Below are 9,251 nucleotides of genomic sequence, written 5' to 3'. Positions count from 1 at the left end.
TATACTGAGGCTGAGACAACGTTGAGGGCTGGGAGGTAGGCGACAGAGGATACAGGGGCTGGATATGCCTATGTTCTATGGGCAGGGGAGGAGATAGGTTACTGGCGAGACCTATATTACGGGGCAGTTCCACCAGAGCAGCGGGCGAGGAGCTTCCGTAGACCATCGCGGATAGCAACAGCTATGGGAGGGAGCCAGAGGAGACAAGCGTCCAGCGGTGGGGTTATGGGTCCTCCGCCACCACCAGATAGAGGGGACAAGAGGGATGATCTTAGGGCGGGTCCTTCTAGGGTTTAGACTCCGTCGAGGCCAGGCGGCTCCGAGGGAGGGAGTTCATCATAGTCGTAGAGGGCTCCCTATGTATCAGTGTGTTGTACCATTTTGTATTATGATGTAGACACCTTCGGGTGAGTTTGTAGCCATATGATTTTGACATCATTGTATCATGACACTATATATATATATGAGATGATTCATCTTTGCGGCAGCTATATGCATGTGTACCTATGTGATGAGATGTTTCATGATGTATGTTTCTATGTGATGGATTATGATATGGATGCAAATATGTACATAATGAACTGCAATATTTTTGTTCTTTTATGTTTTATATGTTTATGCAAATGCAATTGTGAATGTATGGAATGTAGATGAATATGATAATGCAAATGATTATTTACATGATGAAAATGTAAAATGTGCTAACATGTGTTGTGTGCAAGATGTGATGCAATTGTGATATCTATATGTATGTGTGAAATGCTAATATGTGGTAATGCAGGTGAAAACTACATGAAATGCAAATGTTTTTGGTGTGTCATTATACTCAGTCATGTGATAGCAAGCTACACGGACTCAGAAGGATGATGGAAGTCAATCAAGAAAGGGGGATGAAAGATAGAAGATATGAAAATGAAAGAGCTTCTTGTGCGTTATCATCATTGAGTTTATTATGGCAAGTAGGTTATGACAATCGAGGCATATGTTCGACCCAGAAAGTCATTATACCTGTTTGCATGGAGATAAGACAGTCACAAACAAGGAATGCCCCAGTTCATACTAGACTCTCAGTGTCCTCATATCCTTGGACAAGTTATAACATTACTAAGAGACAATCCACAGACAGCAAAAAAAAAAAGGTGACGATACCCCATCCTCACTTTTCTAGTCAAAGACATCCTGGAGATAGAGTCTCTAGTCAGAGACATCTTGGAAAAGCTAAAAGACATGTCACCAAAAGATAAAATCAAAATAACACCAAGAATCGACACCAACATTCACTGTAGTCCTTAAGTTTAGTGTCTCTTGTCACTTGTATAAGTCTTATTTGATTGTGGTCACAATGGTTACTTTCACAAAAAAGATAGATATCACTGAACCATAATGTTGTCGGAGTTTGCTGAAAGATTTGATTTGTTGAAGCCCATTGTTGCTGCTATGTCTCATCTGAAACTGACTGAATCCATGAAACTAATACTTTATTGCGGAGAAGATGGAACTTTATTGTGGATTTGCGATGCAAATGCTGCTTTATTGCGGATTGTGCGAGGATAGACTGAAGAAAAGTAGAAGAAACTGTACTCCTCGAAACATGTGATGTTCTTAGTTCCACACCCATCACTAGACATAGGATTAGCCTTAGCCACAGATAGGAGCTGATTTATTATGAATGGAAAGAGGTGAAAAAAAGGGGGGTATTATGAATGGCTAACCAATCTTGGGTAGATTAATAACAAGCCATGATGGGAATATGTATGTTTATTATGGATGGATAGGTTGTGAATGTGTGCAAAGTGAAGGGATGAAATGAAATCCTGAAGGAGGGAGGAGAAATGTCTCTACACACGGCACCGGTGATCCGGTTTTCAACATGGTACTTGCCCAGGGCGCCACCGAAGTGGTTTTCACCGTTGGACGAAATGTTTTTTCTGTTTTTAATTTTTATTTTTTTGTGTCACAAGGCGCCTGTTTGCCAGGTTTTCACCAAGTAACGATTTTTTATGTTTTATGATTTTTTTGTATTTTTGAATTAAGATACTCCGAAGAGCTATGTGTAAAACCTGCGAAGGTGCATGCCGTTGATAAGATCCTCTAAATGTTCACCCTCTGTGGTTGAGAGTTGATATGCCCCAGATCCATATGCTGCTGTAATGATGTAAGGACCAAGCCAGTTTGGTTCGAACTTGCCCTTCTTCTCTCTGTCTTGCTGATTTTTGGGGTTTTCTCTGAGAACCAAATCACCTACCTCAAATGTGCAAGGCTTGACTTTGTGATTGTAGCTGCAACTCATTCGTTGTTGATAAGCCTTGAGATGATTAAAAGCAGTTTGTCTTCGTTCATTCAATAGTTCAAGTTCTTGTAAGTGAGAGACCCTATAGTTTTCATCACCGATAATGTTTTGCAAAGAGACTCGTAAAGAGGGTAGTTCGACCTCAATAGGCAAGATAGCTTCAGCGTTGTAGACAAGTGAATAGGGTGTAGCGCCTGTAGGTGTGCGGACACTTGTGCGGTAAGCCCAAAGTGCGGGATTAAGTTGGATATGCCAATTACGGTCAGCGTCGTCGACTATCTTTTTTAAGATTTTAAGGATTGTTTTATTAGACGCCTTAGCTTGACCGTTACCTTGGGGGTAATATGGTGTGGAGAAATGATGGGAAATATGAAAGCGATCACAGAGTTCACGAACATCCTGATTTTTGAAGGGACGCCCGTTATCCGTGATAATGGAAACATGAATACCGTATCGACAAATGATATAGTTGAGAATGAATGTAGCAATTTGTTTTCCAGTAACTTGCATGAGAGGCACGACTTCGATCCATTTTGTGAAATACTCTATGGCAGTAATAATGAATTTATGACCGTTGGAGGATGGAGGGTGAATCTTGCCTATGAGATCGAGTCCCCATTGACAGAAGGGCCAAGGAGTCGCAATTGGTTGAAGTTCTTGCGTTGGCGCATGAATGAGGTCCCCATGAAGTTGACACTGCTTACATTTCTTGACAAACTGATATGAGTCTTTTTCCATATTGGGCCAGTAATATCCAGTCCTGATGAGTTTCTTGGCTAAGGTAGGACCACTTGAATGTGGACCACATATCCCTTCATGTACTTCACGTAATGCAATCTGAGCTTCGTCTCTTTCTAAACATCTAAGAAGAGTGGCATCTAGATCTCGACGGTATAGGATATCGGCTAAAATGACATATCGAGAAGATTGGCGAATGAAAGTGCAACGTTCGTTATTGGATAGGTCAGGAGGAAGGATATTATCATGAAGGTATGTGAAAATGGAACCATATAGCTGCGACTCAGGACCGACAACACATATTATCTCAGTAGGAGTGATTTCATATGAAGGAACCAAAAGGTTATCCACCAAGAACTCATAGCGGGTCTCATTCGGAGGTAGATCGATCAGTGAAACAATTGTAGCCATGGTATCTGCGGCTTGATTCTGCTCTCTTGGTATCTGCTCAAAGTCTATCTTTGTGAAATGTTGTTTCAAGTCATCCACCATTCTTTTGTAAGGCATTAATTTCTCATCCTTTGTTTGGTAATTATCAGTTGCTTGACGAATTACAAGTTGAGAGTCCCCAAAAACACGAAGTTCCTGGATCTTCCATTGAACTGCAATCCGTAATCCAGTTGTTAATGCCTCATATTCTGCTATGTTATTAGTGTCGGGAAATGATAATCTATATGATTTTGGTATAGAATCCCCTCGAGGAGTTATGAAGAGGATGCCAACTCCTGCCCCATGCTGTGTGTATGAGCCGTCAAAGTATAGTTGCCATGGCTTTGCCTGTGACACTGTTAAGATGGCTTCGTCTGGAAATTCTGAAATTAGAGGAACGTCATCTATCATGGGGGCATCTTCTAACTGATCTGTGATAGCTTGTCCTTTTATTGCTTTTCTGTCCATATACTCGATGTCGAATTCACTCAGGATCATTACCCATTTGGCTAGTCGCCCAGTAAGTGTTGCTTTATTGAGAAGGTATTTCAATGGATCGATCCTTGCGACTAACTTAGTTTTATGAGTTAGCATGTAATGTCGTAATTTCTGCGAAGCAAAGACCACAGCGAGACATGCACACTCAGTTGGTGTGTAGTTTAGCTCATATCCCACCAATGTGCAACTGATATAATATATTGCCTTTTCTTTGCCTTCAGCGACTTGTTGTGCTAAGAGTGCCCCCAGTGCTGTTGAAGTAGTTGATATGTATAGTAATAAAGGCTGATTTGGAACTGGTGGCATCAAAACTGGCGGATTCAGAAGATAATCTTTGAGTATCTGGAAAGTCTGTTGACAGTTATCATCCCATTTGAATTTGACGTTTTTATGTAGCAAGTGCTGAAAGGGATTACATTTATCTGCAAGTTGTGCTATGAATCTTCGTATGGACTGGAGTCTCCCTTGCAAAGATCTAAGCTGACTGATGTTTCGTGGTGGTTGCATCTCTAGGATGGCCTTGACTTTTGCTGGATCGACTTCAATTCCTCTTTTTGACACAATGAATCCCAGGAGCTTCCCGGAGGTTACTCCAAAGACACATTTCTTGGGGTTTAATCTTACTTTATATTTTTCCAACCGATCAAAGACGACCGAAAGTATGTCCAAATGTGTATCTCTGTCTATTGATTTACCCAAGAGGTCGTCAACATAATCTTCCACAGTTACGTGCATGAGATCATGAAAGATAGTAGTCATGGCTCTTTGATATGTAGCGCATGCATTTTTTAGCCCAAAGGGCATGACTTTTCAACAGAAGGTTCCCCAAGGACAAGTAAATGTCGTTTTGTGCTGATCCTCGGATGCAATTTTTATTTGATTGTAACCAGAGAATCCATCCATCAAAGATAACATCGCATGACCTGCTGTGAGATCGACAATCAAGTCAATATTTGGTAATGGAAAATCATCCTTAGGACAAGATTTGTTGATGTCTCTGAAATCTGTACATATTCTGATGCTATGATTTGGTTTACTGACAGGCACTAAGTTGGAGATCCATTCAGGATAATCAATTGGACGTATGAATCCGACATCCAATAATTTCTCAAGTTCTGCTTTGACTAGTAATGTCACTTGTGGATGCATCTTTCTTAATTTCTGTTTCACTGGTTTTGTCCCCGGTTTAACTGTCAAATGGTGCATTACCAAATCCGGATCCAATCCAGGCATATCAGCGTATGACCATGCAAAGTTGATTTGTCGTTCCATGAAGAAACTTATGAATTTTGACCTTTCTGAGTCTGTCAAAGATTGAGCCAGGAATATGTTGTGTGGAACTTCTTCGGTGCCAATGTTTGTTTTGATAGTCTCCTCTACCAACATGGATGACTTTTCCTCATATGATGCTGGGAGAATGTCGAGCCTTCCATCTTCGGGTGCCTCAGAGAGGTTTTCGCCCTCAGATACGTCCTTTCTTTTTACTTTTTTTGGGTTAGACAGCGCCACGACGTGGTTTTCGCCATAAGACCCTTGATTTGTTTTTATTTTTACATTTTTGCGACTAGAAGGCCCGACACCCTCACCGAAATATGCCACACTATTGAGTTCTATAGTGTATCCCGCTTTATGGTCCCCAGGGGGAAGATCATCTCGTATGCCAAGATAGTCAATAAAAGCTTCATCATTTTGGAATGTGTCAAACTGTGCAGGTCCTTCATGGTCCCAGTCAATGAGTTGGTGGTGAACAAGGGGAAGGCCTTTGATGTCCTCAAAGTTAGCGGGTTAAGAGTGAGGATGCAGTTATATTCAGGTATGTCGAGGTAGTTATCGAGGTCATCGTTGACACTCTCTTCATCAGTCTCGATCGTGAACGAATCCAGATTATCATCACTAGTAGCGCATTCCGGGATAGGTGTTCTCATTCTATGTGATTTGAACCCAAGACCTAGAGGCGAAGACTGTATGGGTTCCTCTGGGGTTGTTTCTTGACCAACTTTGAATTTCCTATTAAATTCCTCTTCTTCTGTTGGTTCACTTGGTTCTCTGAATGTCTCGGTGAGCTCATAGTCACTAGAGGATTTGTCTGAACCCCATTCCCATTCATTGGAGTCTGTGGAATAGCGATTTTCTTGTTGAATTTCGACAGCTTTGATTTGTAATGCTTCTTTTGTCTTTTGAGTGTGGACCTTGGAAGTCACGAAACCAAGTCCCTTCGAGTGTTCCTTTTTGAATGTCAATTCAGGTTGTAAAGGTTCAATGATGCCTTCCTTTCTTAACCCAAGAGGGCTTTTGCCATCATACCCAAATTTTTGTAGACTCTTGAACCCTTTACCATACTTCTCACATGGTATACTAATGTGATCTTGTGTATCATTTTCAAGGTCTTTGTAGAGAATTTTGTATAAGTCTTCCTCTTCCAGTTCACCCCATCTTTGAAAGATAGTAGGGTCCCACTTGAGTATAATGATAGATACCTGCTTATTAGGCTGTAGTCTTCCATATTCTTTTGGTGAATTCATGACTTGTTGTAAGTACATGGTCTGATTCAAAGTGTATTAACCCATGCCCTTGTCCTGGAATTTGCCCTTAAGTTCACCTTGTTTTGATGTCGAAGGTTTAATGACTCAGGATCAATGTATGCAGGAGAAGGAACAACTTCGTGATTACTGGGAATGATGGTCTCAGTTTTTGGTCTCAAGTTATTGCAATATATGAATGGATTAGGATCTCCATTATCTGTTATTTCAACTCCATTGTGAGGAAACTTGATGCATTGGTGATGTGTAGATGGGACCGCCCTCATTTCATGAATCCAAGGACGTCCTAGCAATATGTTGTATGTGAGATCAAGATCTAGTACTTGACAAACCGCATCCTTTGTAACTGGCCCAACTCTGAGAGGTAAGGTGACTGTGCCTTTGGATGAACGCTCTTCATCATCATATGCTTTGATGGTAATTTTATTTGTAGAATTCACAGCTTTATCAGAATATCCCAATTGTTTAATAGTGCTCAATGTACAAATGTTCAAACCTGCTCCTCCATCTATCAGGACTCGTTTTATTCTATGTTTGTGTATGAAGGCTTCAATGTGTAATGGTGCATTGTGTGGTTGACTTACGGAGGCGTCATCGGCTTCTGTGAATGTAAGAGAGTGTGGAATGGAAAGGTATCCCAACATGGCTTGAAACTGGTCCACGTTCAAATCAGTAGGAACGACAGTGTCTCTCAAGATTTTGTCAAGAATGGCTTTATGTGCGGGGGATATGCGTAAGAGCTCAAGGATGGAGATAAGCGCAGGTGTCTTCCCTAACTGTTCTACAAGGTCGTATTCAGGCTTGGTTGATGAGGAAGCAGTGTTTTTAGCTGGAGCACCTTGCAAAGTGAATTTACCTTGACAGGTTGTAACATGACATTCAGAGGTAGGTTCAGAAGAAGATCCAATGCCTTTTAGAACGATCTCGGGTCTCTGGGTAGAATTCTCAGGGGTTTTGTCCTTGATGATAATGGTAGAGACATAATTGTCCATCGAGATGTGATTGATAGTTGAATCATAGTTATAAGATGCTCTGGTATAATTGGTTTGATCTGTGGCTGCAACTTTTCCCTTGTCATGTTTTGGGAATGGTTCCTTAAACATTTCATGTTCTTGATTGGATGAGTGCCCTTCAATCTCAATGTCACCTCTATCAATAAGATCTTGTATGATGTTCTTCAATCGATGACAATTTCCTATTTTATGACCCTTGCTTTTATGGAATTCACAATATTTATCATCATTCCACCAATTTGGTTTGACCTTTGGCTCATATGGCGGAAAATCTGAAATTGTGATTATTTTGTTTGCCACTAGCTTCTTGAAAACTGACTCAAGTGGTTCTCCCAATGGAGTGTACTTCCTTCGTGACTTTGAAGTTGTTTGAATATTCACTTGATTGTTTATAGAACTTGATCTAGAAAAAACGATTTTGGGTCGTACTGTATTGGCATCAACAACACCATCATTGATTGTGTTCTTGTTTTTATTCCAAAATCTTGGGTTATCTTTTCCTTTAAAGTCATCTTTGTTTTCTTTGAATATCTTAATGACTCCTTGTTCAATTAGGACCTTTTCTATCGTTAATCCTTTTTCAATGACGTCCTTGAAGGTGGACAAACAAGCTTTCCTTAGATCATAGCCAATGTCTTTGTTAACATTTTGGGTGAACATCTCTACCATTTGTTTTTGTGGAATTTCACAAGAGCATTTGCTGGCTAGATTTCTCTATCTTTGTAAAAATGATGCAAAAGACTCTCCCTCTTTTTGCTTGGTGTTGCACAAGGTAGTGACTGATATGTCTGTCTCTATGTTGTATGAGAAATGTTGGATAAATGCCTCTGCTAAGTCACCCCATAACTTAATTCCAGGTGGGAGTTGAGAGAACCATTCCATAGCTTGATCACCTAGGCTTTGTGGGAATAATCTCATCAAATATGTCTCTTTTGAAGCTACCTCAATACACACTGTGAAAAACTGTCTTATGTGTGCCTTAGGATCCCCTTTTCCTCTATACTTATCAAACTTAGGTGTCACAAAGTGTGTAGGAAAAGGAGGCATTGGAATGCTCTTGTCAAATGGATAAGGACATATGTCTCTCATTGTGTATGTTGGCTTTGGTGTATTTATGTCCTCCATTTTCTTTTGCAAGTCCCTGATTTGTTGCTCCAAATAAATTGTTCTTAGGTGGAGATCGACTTCTTGGACCATACCCCATGCTTGAGGCACCAATTGGAGGAGGAGCATGTTGCATATATGGATGATATTTATCATACACATGTTCATATGGAGGAGGTCTATAGTGATGCTGCACATATGGACCACTTGGTATAGAGTCATGATGAGGAATGGAATATCTGCTTTGTCCATGTATACCATACTCTACAGGCATGTCATGAGTTTGTTCTAGTGTGTTGCCCCCAAATTTGACGTGGGGTTTCCTTGTGTCCAAATTTTGAGCGTGCCTTTGAATATCCACTTGCTTTGGTGGTTGATCCTTAGCATTGGTATGTGGTTGAGCATATTGTTCTGCATAAGACTTCCATAATGGTCTGCGAAGGTGAGTATCATATGCTTGACCATGTGTATGTGGGACCTCTGGTTTTTGAAACAAAGATGATGGTGATTTAGGCACCATATGTGGTCCTCTATTGCCTCCACTATTAGGCCTCCTTTGATCCATGGTGGAGTGAGTTTGTTGCAAAGGTCGATGTTCCATTATTTGAGACATGTCAAAATCATGAGGGATCTTGGCTC

This window comes from Cryptomeria japonica, chromosome 3, assembly GCF_030272615.1.
Source record: "Cryptomeria japonica chromosome 3, Sugi_1.0, whole genome shotgun sequence".
Classification (NCBI taxonomy): Eukaryota; Viridiplantae; Streptophyta; class Pinopsida; order Cupressales; family Cupressaceae; genus Cryptomeria; species Cryptomeria japonica.
Note: the sequence above shows the minus strand (reverse complement) of the source record.